We start from the raw sequence: 15,865 nt of genomic DNA, 5'->3' as shown, positions 1-15,865 counted from the left end.
TAATAAAATGCATGTATCTTATATACACAGTAAGCCTATATTGGTTGCAGCAAGACCCCTGGGTTAACGGGAATTAGATTCTGGAGAATTATTATAACTCACTTTTATCTTATTCTAGTGAATAATCTGGAAGATACATAGGGTCTCCAGAACAGGTTAGAGTACAGGTTGAGCAGCGTAGAACATGCAATAGAGCAAGTGTATTTGCAGTCAAATCATGTTTCCAGCACCTCTTAAGAGTCATTAATTTTTATTAAGTCTCTCATTCATCCATTTGTCCCATAGATATTGATGCCCAAAATTATTAACAAAGCCCCTAGTAGACATTCAGAATACAGGGGAGATCAAAACAGCGTGGTGGTCCTGTACTTAAGAGCAACTTAAACTTATTTTCAACCTGTCATCACTTCTCTTGAGCAATAAAACCTGTGCTATTTTGTCATACCCATTCAACCAAGAAAAATAGAAAATGAAATAGCTTCCCACCTCATGATATTGTTAAATTAGCTAATATATGGGATGTGTTTAACACAGGGCTCTGCTCATAATACAAGAGAGGGCTCAATAGAAATAATGATTATAAACCGCTGCTACAATGATCATGTTGTGAGTTTTTTTTAATACTGTGATACTGTTGAAAATATTAAACAGAACTCGGCTCAGATCAGGGTCTGCCTTACAATAGCTGATGATCTTGGACAAATTATATAACCCCTCTGAGTTTTAGTTTCTTCAGCTATAAATAATGGGTATAATACCGGTATCTGATCCACTGGTAATTGTGAGTCTTAAATGAGATATTGTCCATAAAGTGGCCAGGGTGTTGCCCGGAATGGAGCCAAGCACACTAGTTACCAAAACCAACTGAATAACTAAAGCTTGTGTTACCGTTTTAAATTGACAATACTTTCGCGACATTCTCATTTAATGTTCAGAGAAGGGGAAGGGTCATTAATATTATTGTCATCATTATCATCATTAAACCTCCTGATAAAACGAGGAGAGATTCAGTGATTCACCGCAGATCCTTGGCAGGGAAGTGGCCAGGTTGGTTCTTCATCCCAGCAGGCACCACTGAATTTGCAAGTGATTTTCAAAGTGATCCTTTGGCCTGGAGAGAACTCCTCCTCTTAGACAGTTGTGTGACAGCTTCAGCAGTGACCAGGATGGCTCTGAGCTGGCCCTTCTGGATGCACATTTTGGTAGGGGGCGTAAGTTACAGAATTGGGGCCGATGGCACACGGAGAAGCCCCTGCCCCCCTCTGTGCGCAAAGCCACTGCTGTGGTGAAAAATTCCCTGTCCCTGTGCTTCAGCCCGGATCCCAACAAAGAGACATCACTATGTGACCAAGTATGAAAGAATCTTTCGGTCTTGCTTCTGGCATTATTGAAATCATAGCCATGGTAACGTATTTTCTTTTAAAATGTTGCTAAAAAGGTGCTACCTTTGGAGAATATTCCCTGAAAAGGCTGGTGAGAGCATCACCTTCCCCCATTCCTCTACCCAAACTTCTGTGGAAGGCGAGTCTTCAGATTTCCAAAAGGAGCTGGTCATCCTGGTTTTTATATGAAATATACAATTTGTTAAAATGTAGACTCAATTAAAGCAAAAACAGGACTACTGCTTGGATGAGTTCTGGGGATTGCCAAGTGCTGTCTAAGCTGTAACAGGGAGCAGGGGGCTGATTTGTTTCAGAGGTTAGGGAAGAGTTCCATGAACAAGCGGCGTTTACTGCAAGACCAGAAGAATGAGCGGGCATTTGTTAGGAGAAGGAGAGGGATTGCTTCTGGTGGCTGGAGTGTAGACCACACCATAGACGGTGGGGTGGGGGAGGCTGGCAAGGCAGGCGGGGCATTATGAGCCTGCAAAGAACAGGGCAATGGTGGTGCGGTGCGTCCAGCGGGCTTATTAAAAACATGGCACCCTGGTGGCAACTGATGGAAGAGGCTAGAAGGGAGCTGGGAGACCTTGTAAGATGTTGGTGCAGCGATTTAAGCAGATACTTCCCATTCTCATCTCCATCCCATCCCCTGTTGGACACAGTCTGAATGCTGTACCAAACCAGGTTACTTTCCTCCTGTGTCTTCCTAGAGTAAAGATGACTGTCGTTCAACTTCACCGTCTGTGAAGACATAAACGAAGATTTCCTGTTGCTTCCATATCCTGGGACACCTCTCACCTACTCTGGTTCCTTTTCAGTTCTACTTAATTTTTCTCTCTAATTCTTTTCTCCTATATTTTCTTTTTACACCTAAATGCCCAATTTTCAGCTGTTGTTGAATAAGCATTGGGAACACGTTACATTTAAAAAATAGCTTACCAGTAAATCAAACCTTCTTGCAAATATTAGGGTTTAAGTATCTAGTGTCATTTTCTTTTCTATCCACCTAAAGAAACGTTTCCCCTCCTCACCGTTGACATATTTTTTGGTGAAACGCAGCCCTGAGGTGGTTGTTCTGCACTCTGATGTCACTGTGACTTGAATAAAACTAGTCTGATGGCAAACCACCATGGGAATTTAAACAACTTGTGAGAAAGGATATTATTCTGATTTTTTTTTGTCATTCCAAATTCCCCAAGGCCATCCCATGGAGCGGTGGGAACAGATGTGGGTTGGTGGTGACTGTCCTTCAATGAGGGTCCTCACGCCCTCAAACCACAACGTAAAACTTATGAGAACTGAGACGGTTCTCCCACCCTAGAATCCAAACTTCAAGGTCATCATATTGACTCAATGACTTTGAAAGTCAGGGGGTTGGCAGAAGTGCAGGAATAGAGTGTTGAAGAAACTGTCTTTCACTGATTTCAGCAAAGCAATGCCTTTATGATACACATAATGGGCGGTATTTAGAGGGGTTATCGAGAAGTTCTTAGATTCTTTGTTGACTGTTGTGAAGCTATTTTTTCTGTCTTCTTTCCTTTTCAGTGCCTTCAACTTTCTTCCCTTCTGTTCTTGCCTTTACTCCCACTTTGGAGAACAGAACAGACATCTACCTTAAAGAGGCTAAATGTCGAACTTCTGTGCCCTTGGTGCATAGCAGTGGGACTCACGTTTGGGTTAATCTTTCTACGTGACGCAGGGGGTCTGTGTGGGGCAGGACATATTTTTCTGGTGAATCGGGGCTTGCATCTGGTTCCTTTGCCACACACCGTCTTTGGCGTTTTTTAAGATGGCAAATAAATCATTTCTTTCAGATTGCATAAAAAATGGGCTATGCTCTTTGGAAGTAGAAGACTTCCAGATAATTCCATGTTTGCACTAGAAACTATACCAGTCAATTACACATTCAGGGTTAGAGTTGGGCCAGATTTATGCCCCTGAGAAAGTTCTATTTTTGCATGATTTAGACAAAAAAATGTGTCTGAACCATGTTAGCCAGCCTAATTTATATGAAACTGGGATTCTGCCACCTGGAGTTTCGGGTCTGCTCTGTGAGACGTGTCTGGTATGTGACTAAAGGACCAAGGGAGGAGGAGGTGGCAGAGGGGGACAGACAGCGCCCACTTAAAAGGGAGGCGCCATCCTGGCCTGCTGAATGGGGCGTGCATGACCAGCTGGGAGTGAGGCCCCTTCATTGTGTTTTTATTATTGGCTCTTGTGTCCAACCAGAAAGGCGCCCCCTCCTCAGGGCATGCTTGCTGGCTGCAGTCTGTTCCTGGGGTCTGCGTGCATCCCCAGTGGCAGCCCCTCCTCGCCAGGCAGGCTTGGGTTGCTCTGTTGCTAACGTCTGCAGCATTTGGATCCCAGACCCTTCCGAGTTCCGCCTGCACCTGAGCCTGTGTGAGGAAGGACACAGCCACTCTTTCTGTCACCACACTTGGGGAATACCCACAGGACAGTTCCCTCCCCGCTGGACAGACACGGCTCATCCCTCACCTAAGCAAGAGATGTCCACGGAGTTTTGGTTTTGTCTTGTTTTTAACTGTCAATATCCTCTTCTCAGGCTTAAGGGGTTCTAAGATTGCTAGTCTCAGGGGCCAGGGTTATACATCTCCCCGTGGCATGGAAACCGACCCTCCCTGGTCTAAACATTTCACAGTCATCGGGGACCTCACAAAGGTTTGACAGATATTGGTTGATCATTGACTTCCTGCCAGGCACTAGTCTGGGAGCACACTGTTGGGGTGGGGCACAGTGAGGACCGAGACGGACACAGACTCCAAAGGGGCTTGCAGTCTGGTGGGGAAGGGAACCACAAATCCAACAGTTGCAGAGTAAATAGGCAAATAAATAAGGGAAAAGTACAGTCTATGATGGGGTTCTGCCGTTCTGGGCAGTGAGAGGCAGTGCATTGAAGGGTTTCGTAAGGGGGAAGCATTTGATCTGAGAACTGAGGAACGAACACAAAAGCCTGAAATGCCAGTCCTGGAAGGAAGCAGGGATGTCCCCTAGCTCAAGAGGGGCACCTTATGACTAGATGGACACAATGACTTACCCAAAGGCACTCAGCAAGCCAGTAGCAGGGTCATAGCAGGACTCTCCATATATTCAAGAAAAATGCTTAAATGCAAGTGTTCTGCATTAAAGGCTGTTGGGTGTGATACCCAGGTTTCACCACTTAATAGTTCATCCCTTAGTCTTTCTGAGTCTTCATTTCCTCATCTGTGCAGTGAGGATTATAATAGCTGCTTCCAGGAGGGATGTTCTGAGACATAATTAGGATAAGCATGTAATGTGTTTGGGCACAATAAATGTTAGCTCTTACAATTATATTTTCTTATTCGGTCTTTCAAAGCTACTCTATACGATTAAAAGAAAAAGAAGTAACCCCCACCATACCCACCCATAAATATTTTATTTTAAACAGATGAAGAAACAGTCATAAAGGCTGTCCAATCATGCATGCAGGAATCCATTCAAAACATTTATTTATTAAGTTCCTGCTATGGAAAGGGCGTAGTGAAATAGGGTCCCTGCCCTCCAGGTCGGATTACCCGCTGGAGGAGCACCTAGGTTTCAGAGGATCAGGTGTGAGGGCTGGAGGCACACAGAGACATCGTCTTGATCATCCCTTCATTTCATAGGTGGGGAAACTGAGGCCTGGACCAGGAGGTGATGGCTGATACTAGCATGCCAGTCATTTCCCACGTCTTCTCCATGCCTGTACCAGCCGCGGTCCTTCGGACTCAGAATCTGCCTTATGTGAGTTTCCACGGAACTGCCTTAGCAGAGTCGTCAAAAGACACTTGTGGAAAGTTGGAGAAAGCCCCCGCCCTTCGCCATCTGAGGAGGGGCACAGGAGGCTGAGCTCCTTCGGGACCCTCCGAAATTTTATCAGTTCCTGTAGGACAGACACTGCACAGCGAGCTGGCTCGTGGGTGCTTTTTAACGGAGATTTTCTGTTTTCTTTCCTTTTTTTTTTTTAATGGACAGTTCTAAGTGCTTCTCTGCCTCCTCCTTCTATCTCAGGTGTCCTACACCGGTTGCAAACCTCCCCAGAATGTGGTGGGTTTCTGGGCTTAATTATCATCACAAGTTGTACTTGCCATATGGTTATAATGCATGTTTTAATCTCTTAAAGGGGGGCGTGACGCAAAGGCAAAGCTGCTTTTGGTCCATTCTGGCGAAACCTACTCCCTCGAGAAACCATTCGAGACCACGATGGCAGTTCTTCACAGCCGGACTGGACTGGGCCGATGCTTTGGAAGGACTGCTTGCCGTTCCTTGGGCGGAGCTCGTGAATCTCCCAACAGCATGGCAGACAACATTCTATTTCTGATTTGTTTCCAGATGGAGTTTCAGGGCTGGACTGAGGGGTGGGTTGCTGGGCCGGGCCACAGAGGGTGGGGGGCCTGGCTTGGGGCTTCTCTAAGGAACCCGACTGGGGAGGCACCAAGCCCCCTGCCCCTGGGAGGGTGTTTGGGGATGCTGCTCAAATGGCAGAGGGCTGGCGTCCTGGCCTGTGATGCAGAGCTCTGCGCCCACTGTGGTACCTCGGCAATCGCCCTGGAGGTCCTTCCTGTCATTAACCCAGCTTCACGGACACTGCTGTTTGCACACCAGTTCCCTGCTAAACACGGCCTTTTGCCACTGTTCCCTGGGAAGATGAGTCACTGAAGGAGATGGCTTATCTCAGCTCAGTTTTTAACTAGCTTTTGTCTCCTAGAGGTATTTGTCCATGATACTTAACAACATTTCAAACCAGGCACTTCTTTCCTCCTTTCTTCAACCTTTTCTTTAAAATAACATTTTCTTCCTTTCTGCTTTTATATTTCTTCCTCTCCTCCGGTAGCCTTTCACGCATTCAGGATGCCAGAGAAGCAGCATCAAAGCCCGGAGCGGGGCTGAATCCTCCTCCCCTGCGGTAAGTGAGCCCTTTGCTCTCTGATCACTGACTCATAACCACAGAGCTCCCAGGCACAGGATGGGGGACAGGGAGGGCTGAGTGACAGGGACCACGGTCTGCAGCGCTGGAGGAGACAAAAGTTGAGGATTGGTTGAACAGGACTTTTTTTTTTCCTTTGGGGATAATTGTTCACAACAATCTGAGCCGACCCAGTCCAAGGAGGGAGTGCAGGGCCGCCAGCGCCCCACCCCCACCCCGTCGCCTGGCCACCCCCACCCCGTCGCCTGGCCACTCCAACCAAGTGAAACTCATCTGGTCAGGTTCCAAATCCCAAGGCCGGGGCAGTGCTAAACCCACTCCCTGGGCACCACCAAGACTTTTCATTACATGGTTTAATTTTAATGCAGTTGAACAGACACGTATTGATCGCCTACTATGTGCTGGACTTTGAGCTGACAGGTGACAGTCACAGGCTTAAAAGCCTTGTGGAAGTCAATGTCCCCGTCCTCTAAGACAGAATTTTCAGGCCACAGACAGCCCCGAGCTCCCCCCACCGCCCAGGGCCCAGGTCCTCCCTCCCTCCCTTTTTGCCTCCATTAGGGATGAATGGGGATCACATCTGTTTCTTTTCTTGCTGAAAAGCAAGAGGCAAAGACCCTAAAATGGGGACAGACCAGCACACACCTGGGTGGTCTTAAAATTAGAAAAAGTGAGGTTTTTTTTGCCAGAGTTCCTCATTTGGGCCTGTGTCCCCATATGAGTCTGCCCCTGCAGGCTGGGCACAGTGAGGTGGGGGAGGGGAGGACCCTGGTGGTGGCATCAGAGGGGTCCCCCATTGTCTAGTTCTCCTCTTGGGCTCACACGCACTCCTCCCCACCACGTTTCCAGCCCTGAGCTCCTGCCTGGGCTGACCCAGCGTGGTCGGGCACTAACAGAGCAGGGGTAGAGGCTGGGGCAGGCTGAGGGAACAGGGCGGCAGCCATTTTGATTGCAGCATCTGTGCACAGTTTAGGTCCTTTTGAAAATTAAATTGTTTATGTTCTGGTTTGGTAGCATTTTTAAGCGTAGGATCTGTAGCCAGATTGGGTCAAAAATCTCTACTCTGTAGCAGTATGTGCTCTGGAAACTGTGCCTCAGTTTCTTTATCTGTAAAATGGAGATCATAAAAGTTCGACCTCATTGGGTCGTCATGAGGAAGAGAGAGTTAGTATTTCAGACAAGGTGTTAGCTCTGGTTTGTTGCTAGTGACAATCTCTAATGGTCCCGGTCTGCCTTCCTGCCCCACATTGAGACACCTCCTCAGAGAGTTGTTTTTGTCTCATTGAGAAACCTGCATATCTGTGATCTCACTCAGCACTCCCCTTATTATTTAAAATCACAAAGAAAGAAATAAGACACCCAGGGTCAGTCACTCTTCCAGAGCCACCAAGCTCAGACTTTCTCAGGGGAGGGCTGCCGTGTAAGCATAAGTGTGTCCCAGATATTACATGGGGACATACTAAAAAATTGTTTGTTGATCACCTGAAATCCAAGTTTAACTGGGTGTCCCGTAGTTTTATTTGCTAAATCTGACAACCCTACCGGGGGATTTTCTTCACTGGTGACTTGGTCAGCTGCTCCGCATCTCCGAAATGGACAAAGGCCAGCTGGATTTCTGGAACTGGCTCTTCTCAGGAATATTGCAAAGCTCCGGAGCAGATGGAAAGAGAAAGGGGTGTCAATGGAGACTCAAGTCTCCCCTGCTTCTTGTAAAGATATTGAGAGCCGTTCTCAAAGTAAGCTGTCTGTAGCTAAGAGGACAGAATAATATGTATTCTGCAGGCTTTGTGGGGTTTTTTAGATCTCAATGTAGTTTTTAGACTGTATTCGGGGGTGGGGTTAGGAGAGCAGGGGCCACGGGACTGGTCCAATTAGTGGCTTCTGTACATCTGAGGGTCCCATGAACTGTGTGATGTATGACATATATGCCTTTCATTTTTGCATAAATGCATCAATCGTTTAGCCAAGTGGTTAAAAGGGTTTGTTACAATTCCCTGAAACTTTCCAAGTTCCTTTTGCTTCGTTAACTTATTCCAAGTTACTGAAAATTCTAATTCACTCATGAATGGGAGAGATTAAGTGGAGGAAGGATCAAATACTGGTGGGGTTGTCTTTTAGAATTTGCCAAGGAAGCCATCAAGTGACCCTGGCTAGGCTTTTGTGTTCGTCATGTGAGGGTTGGCTGGTAAAAATTATCATGACTTATAATTGCAAAGAAAAGTAAAATTGCTGCCTTTCAGGAAATTGCAAGTGTCCATTTTATAGAAGATGCTTCCTAATGAATCAGATCCTCATCTGTTGGGCTTGTAATGTCAGTGAGTAGATCTTGAGTGTGTGAGTTTGTGTGTGTGTGTGTGTAAGTATGTGTGTGTGTGTGTGTGATTTTCTTTTTTACCTCCAGAGTGATGAGAGAAATTTAGTCTCTGGCCACAATGGTGGTGTGATTCAGATCCCGGTATTTATAGAGGCAAATTAGCCGATGCACCAGCATATTAATGGGGCAGACACAAGCCCGAAGGTGGACGGGGTGGGGAAGAAGGGGGTATTTCTCCAGGAGGTGGTTAAAGGCAACTGGGGACCTAAGGAGGGACCTTTAGCTTAGAACAGCTCCTGGGTTGCTAATCGGAAGAGGAAGTTTGTTTGGATCTCTGTGTTTTCCAAATGTTCTTCTCTCCTTCATTTGCAAAACTGCAGAGAAATATAAATTTTCTATTTGTTACGTCGGTAAGTCCTCATCCAAGCCCCACAATGAATAAGTAACTATATAAATAAATAAGTAAATGAGGTCATAATGTCTTATTTGGATCTCTAGAGGGGATGGCTAGGAAATATTTTACCAAAATTAAAATTCCAATCTATGTCAGAGTTGCTAGATGGTATTTCAGCCGCTCCGTGCCTGAACTTTTCTGAAGCGAGCTCCTTTGCTGTGAATCCCACCGACTCTTTCTGGGAGGGCAAGGGACTGAGTCTCAGGCTCGTCTGTGGCATGGCAGGAAATCAGTCGCAAACTCTGGGAGGTTAAAGGAGCTGAGACTTAAGGGTAAAAATACAATGGAAGCCACTTTTTGATAGAAACTGTTTCCAACCCATACGCAGCAACCACCGGGCCAACAATAATCTAATTTGCATTCTCCCCTTTACCTGCAAGAAAACTTACTTTATTTCTCCCCATGCATTGGATTGCATTCTATTATAAATTATAAAGTAGTTTGACTCAAAATATCCCCTCTTTCCTTCAATCTAACTTTATCTAGGATTTTGGGTCTAATTTGGGGCGGTAAGCCACTCCAGCTCGGCTTCTAGGCATTGCGTGAAATCACCTGCAATGTGGGTCGCCCCCCCCACCTCATTTTAAGAGTTTTTTTTTTTTGACTTAATTACGACAAGATGGGATCTCTTTCTGTCAACAAGTCTTGGTACCTGCTGGCCCACCCTTTACCCTCCCACCCAGGGCCCATCCTTTTTCTTCTCCAATCCTATTTGATTTTTGCATTTCCTGATTTTTATCTTGGGAAAACAAAAGCCAGCTGCATTCAGTTAAGGACACAGCTGAGGGATGCCGGCAGGTAGAGAGGCCTTGCAGGCTTCCAGCCTCCGATTGTGAGAACCGAGATGCGGCGTGTCGGGTTGCAGCGACTCCTGCGCCTCCCCAGCCTGCTCCCTCTGCGGGCACACGCACGCGCACGCGTGAACGCGCACACACACACAGCCTTTTTCCTCGCTTTTTGCCCACAGTCCCCCTCACTTTCTACAGCTGTATTTTTAATCAGCAGAAGATACATCTTGCTCGGAGTCAACACTCCTTTTCTCTGCGCATTCTTAACCTTCTGTCTTATGCATGGATCACTGGGTAGCTTAGAAATGCGCAGACACAAAGGAGGAGCTGACATGTGAGGTTTGACGGCCATAATGGCTGTTTATAAGCCTAATCCATCACGTTTAGTGGACACCTCCATTTTTGTCCCTCTGAAAAGGTATAAATAATAAAATGGGATAGCTCCAGCTCGGAGGTGCCTTGGTAAATATTTTAACTATTTACAAGATCGCACCAATAACAAAAGAAGCATCTGTACCACGCACAGAGGGGCCCCCGGTCATTAAGAAAGATCCAGATGGCTCCTACCATTCAACCCACAATAACATTTCTTGATGACAGAGCTTTTGTAACGCGGTTTACATTTTTTTTTTCCATATCACATTGTGATTTTCTGAACTTGTCCTCCTTTTTCTCCATTGTCCCCAGCAACCCTTCTAAAGAAAATCTGGCTAAATAGCCTTTCCCCCTAAGAAAAGAATGAGGCCTTGGAGGAACATGGCAAATGCGCGTTTCAAAGCCCAGTTCGGAGAGAAGTCTGAGCAGTTATAAACTGGGCCTCCTCAAAGTCCAAATATTGACATGGGCCCACTCATTCTGTGGCCCAGTTCAAGGTTAGCATTGGGCAAACACCCCCTTGAGTCCTGAACGTGCCCACTGTGCCACGGCAGACTGAGCGCGTGAATTTGATGCCCTGGGTTTGATTTCACCCTTTCCTGCCAGGCATAATGAGAGGCCTGAGAACCCCAAACGTGACTTTTGGTGTAAAAGGACCCTGTCCTGACTATAGCGGGGGCATTGCAGACTGCCAGCGAGGACAGTATGTGGCTTTTGAAATCTTTGCAAGCCAAACTCCCTTTTTGTTTTGCGCACGATGCAACTAAGACTATCTGCAGCCTATGGCTGCTTAGTAACTGTTGGAAAGTTTAGTTTTCTCTAAAGCACCAGGAAAATCAACTTTTTAGTTACAGAAAGGTGGCAAAGAGAGAGGCAGGGAAGCGGAGTGGTTAAGGAACCCGAGTTCTGGTGTCAGGGCAGACCTGGTTTCGAGTCTGGGCTCATCCACGCCAGCTGAAACAAGCTGGGGGACCCCAGGCAAAAGCCTTCTCCACTTTGAGCTTCAGTTTCCAGTCTGCAATAGGACAGCAAGAATAATATGAACTTGGGAGGGTAACTGTGTGAATTACAGGAGATGAGGGATTTTAAAGCAGGGAGCTAAATGAGCTATAATAAGGTTGCTATAATTAATACAAATGAACCTATCATAGAGAAATCAAATCTTTTTAAACAAAAGATGAGGCACACAGCAATTTTACTTCATGCTCCCTAAACAGCACTGGCATCTGAAGTTTGCTACAGGAAAAAAAAAAAAAAAAAAAAACCCAAAAAACAAAAAAACTCATGTGACCACTCTCCAGGTCTTGGAGAAACCTAAATGTTCATTTCTTTTCCAAAGGCTCTATTTAATTTCGGAGCTCCCACTTTCCAAATTTGGTCAATAAAATTAACAGCCTCCCTTTGAGTGGAACATCACACCTCCAAATGAGCTCAAGCTGGCGCGGTGATTGTCCTTCGGAATGTGAGGTTTACATTTCACAGCTCCTCGCCAAGTAATGAATGAATCGGAGCTCGTAAACAAACGCTCCTCGCTTCCCTTGTTCCGTGGCCCCCAACGTGGGGTGTGCACTGCAAAGAAAAATATTTATCCTGTTTGTGTGGCGCTGGGTCCCTGAATGGCCCACCAATAAAACAACACCATAAAGGGCGTTTCACAGCTGAGCTCGCAATTTAATAAACAGATGCAAACAGAAGGCCTCGGAGGTCAACAATTAAAAATAAACCATCCTGAGGTTCTCCTTGGAATTCCCTTCTCTATAAAGTGGAGAGGACCAGGCCCCCACAGCTGTGGCAGGGGAGGGGGAGGGTGGGAAAGGTTTCCCAGCCCTGGCAGCTCAAGGGGGTTGTACCTGCTCTAAATGATGATTCCAATAACTCCCTTTCTATCAAGAAAGGGAAACTTTGAAAGCAGATGAAATGCAACTCAGGGGCCCAAAGTGGGCTGGAAAATGGTGCGGTAACCTTGGCTGACAGCAAGCGCTGCATGTCAATTTCTCTGTTTTCTGCACCAAAGACTGTAAATATTGGAGCAAATGATCTGAAACAGTGGAGAATCAAAGAAGGGCTTCTGTATAGTTGGTTTTGGAATGGGTTTTCTACTTAAAATTGAAAGTGTGTGTGTCTATGTGAGTGCACGCGTGTGTGATACCTGCAAAATAGCAAAACCACTGAAGAAAGGCCTAGAATGTTGTCCAGGGTCCCCATTGTGTACCCATTTCTAACTTTTCCCTATACCCCTTGTAGTCACTGCTCAGACCAAGGTTGCCCACGGTATGGATACACCTGTCAGCTCTATCCTGTGCCATCCTGCCTGTGTGACCTCAGGCTTCTCTGTCCTCTCCCTGTCTCACTTTTCTCTTCTGTTAAAAGGAGCAATAATAGTACCTGGCTATGGGCTGAAAAGAGTTGGGTGAAGATTCAGTAAGGTTGTGCATGCAAAGCTCTTGGGACGGTGTTTGCAAACAGTAAGGACTCAAAAATGTTTTTCTTATTGATACTATCTGGGCAGTCTTAGAAGCTCATGCTTTCAGCAGGGCCAGTGAATTCCGCTGTGGCAGGTCACACTTACCTGATCTGAGAATGTGTTGAAGGCCTGTGACCCTCCCATTCTGACACCCTCACCCTCACCACACAGCTAATGCCGACAACCTCCCCACATTCCTCTGCTGATAAGAGGCGAATGAAGGATGGGTTTAAAGATAACCGGTTGATAGGGGGCAGACCTCCCGCAAGGACCCCCTCCTGCTCCATCTGGCAGGCAGAATGGAGCCGCTGCACCAAGCTATTCTCCTGTATCAGCTTTAGGAGCCTAGAGCCACCCTCTGAGTCCCCAGCGTAAATGACCTCACACGGAGGTGGCAGACGCTGTGAGCTTGAGAAATCGTTCCAGCACTTTCTATTCAGTGGACTTTCCCAGTACACCAGGAGGCTCCTACACTGCCCAGTGGCAGAAAGACCACTGAGGCTCATCTTCGGGAATTTGGATGTTTTATTCCTTCTCTGTCCCTCTTTCCTCCTGAATTCTGTACTTCTGAATAATGCAGACTTGGCTTTGAGTCCCTCGGCTGCTGTTTTCCCCTTGAAAATAACAAGAGAAAATACAAACAGCATATGAGGGGGCAGGATTCAGAGCAATAGTTTGCCTCCCCTTCTCTTGATGTCAAGGATATATTTGCCTTCTCTGCATCTGGTTTATTACTATTAAAAAAAAGATTCTCTTTTAGGCAACTTTTCGTCTACTCTTTGGGACAAGCCTGAGTGAGGCTGTTGACACCCCACTGTCACCAAAGAAGCAGCAGATGTGCAGAGGTGATGGGTCCGCCTCCTGGTTACATCACAAACAGCGAAATTGGACATTTTTCACCCATCACTTTTATTTTTTCATTTTGATCTAGAGCCGAACTTTAAAAAGCCCACTATGGTGAAATATGGCATTCATATAGAAAACTGCCTAAAATATAAATGCACATTTTAACGAATAATTACAAAGCAGCTACCATAGTAACCATAATTCAGGTCCAGATGTTGAAATCTCCATCTTCCCTGGTGTTCCTTTCTGATCAGGACATCCAGAATAGGTAAAGACATTATTTTGATTTTTCTAATCATCATTTTCTTCCTTTATTTTATGATTTACTGTCTATATCAGTACCCATAAACAATATTACTTATTTTTGAATGTTACAGGATCAGATACATATTGTATTTACCCATTTGTGCTTGCCTCTTGTTTCCAATCCAAGGTTTATAGAATTCATCGCTGTTGCCGAATGAAGCTGTGGTGCATTTATCTTCCTTATTGCTGTATTTCACTTGGGGACTGTACCTGGATTTATGTTTTCATTCTAAATTGGTTGACTCTGAGCCATTTTCAGTTTTGCTTTGTGAGGTGGATTGCAAAACTTCTTCATGCCCCTCTATATCCATGTCCTCTGCTAAGAAATTTACTTTAATAATAATAGGAAAAAAGGTGGTGGTGGGCCAGGTATGAGCCAAGGCTTCAGGAGGGCTTGCGTGTCTCTTCCTGCCCTCTGCACCACCACCACACGTGATAACATGGGCATGTCGGGCTGCTGGTGCAAGGAGGATGCTGAGAGACGTGGAACAGAGTGAACCTGAAAAAGGATGAACGAGGCCATCCGAGATCAGCTGAGCCCTGTGTGTGCAGAAGCAATAAATGCTTATTGTTATATGATGTTGATATCTCATACTTGTTTGTTATGCATTATTTAGCAATAGATAAGTGATACCAGCTGCTATAAGCATTATGCTTATAAATGTTCTTGTGAAAATTGGTCATTTTAACTCAGATTTCTCAAGCTGCAAAGCCTAAGTTCTTTTCATTATACTGGACCTTAGTCTCTTTGTAAGTAGTGTTAGTGAAGAATGTCATCTAGTATTTAAAATCAGACTCCTAGCATATGGATATAAATGTGAATAATCCATCCAGGGCTGTTATAGAGCTCTCTCTATAGCTTTTTTGGTTGTGTGTTGCAATTTGTTATTTTATTTTATTTTATTTTTTAAATTTTATTTGAGACAGGGTCTCACTCTGTTGCTTGGGCTAGAGTGCAGTGACGTGATCATAGCTCACTGCAACCCCAAACTCCTGGCTCAAGCGATCCTCCTTCCTCAGCCTCCTGACTAACTGGGACTATGGGTGTGCCCCACCATGCCCGGCTAATTTTTCTATAATATTTTTAGTGAAGACACGGTCTCGTTCTTGCTCAGTCTGGTCTCGAACTCCTGACCTCAAGCAATCCTCCCCCTTCGGCCTCCCAGAGTACTAGGATTACAGGCAGGAGCCACCGCTCCTGGTCTTGTTTTCATTTTTATTTATTTTACATTTGAAAATTTCAGCTCCTTACATATCTTCTTTGATTTACTGGGAATGCTTTTTGCCCATGGAATTTTCTTTCTTTGTTTTAGTTTCTGAGTCCTTCAGTAGAAATTTTGGAATGATCATAGTGTAAAGGTGTCCAGGTATCCAGATTAATGTCTATTCTGGACAAAATGGAACCCAGGGGTCTCAAACTAATGGCCCTTAGGACAAAGTTAGTCCACAAACACATTTTATTCAGTCTATAAAACTTAAAAATCTTTTTTTTTTGAAAAACAAAACAAAACTCCATGGATTTTACATAAAAATATAGATTTGAAGCTTTTCTAGAGCCATCAGAATATCTACTAGCACTGGGCCTGCACTCCTACATGGTAAATATTGAATGAAGCTGAGAAAATGGTTGATCCTTTTGAGGGGCACATGGTCTCCAATTTGCCATAGTCCCCACTATTCCCTATTCTCCCCAATAGTGAGACTGAGCATTGGTTGCCATTTGTAATAGCTTTCATGATACTGTTTTCTAATGATAAAACTATTTCTCTAACAACAATGGAACAATAAAAGAGACAGAGAGGGAGTTCCAATTTATTTTTCTTGCCACTGAGGATCAAATAAAAGTCTTTATTCAATGACTGATGTGCATTAGATCTTGCCACTCAGTTCTCAGCTCCAAAACATTCAATGAATCCCCATTGTCTATTGAATAAAATCCAAATCTCTTAGCTTAGCACTCAATGCCCTCACAATCTCAATCCAAACTTCCT

General features: G+C 45.2%; 1 long non-coding RNA gene across 1 annotated transcript; it reads left to right on the top strand.

Moving 5' to 3' along the window:
• Positions 1-5,293: 5,293 nt before the first annotated feature.
• LOC138373930 (uncharacterized) lies at positions 5,294-14,419 on the top strand. The gene is made up of 3 exons (XR_011231302.1): positions 5,294-6,306; positions 13,483-13,836; positions 14,002-14,419. It is a non-coding gene; the product is annotated as an uncharacterized lncRNA (long non-coding RNA).
• The last annotated feature ends 1,446 nt before the right edge of the window (positions 14,420-15,865 follow it).

The sequence above is a fragment of the Eulemur rufifrons genome, chromosome 23 (assembly GCF_041146395.1).
Source record: "Eulemur rufifrons isolate Redbay chromosome 23, OSU_ERuf_1, whole genome shotgun sequence".
Classification (NCBI taxonomy): Eukaryota; Metazoa; Chordata; class Mammalia; order Primates; family Lemuridae; genus Eulemur; species Eulemur rufifrons.
This window is presented reverse-complemented; position numbering and strand designations above follow the sequence as displayed.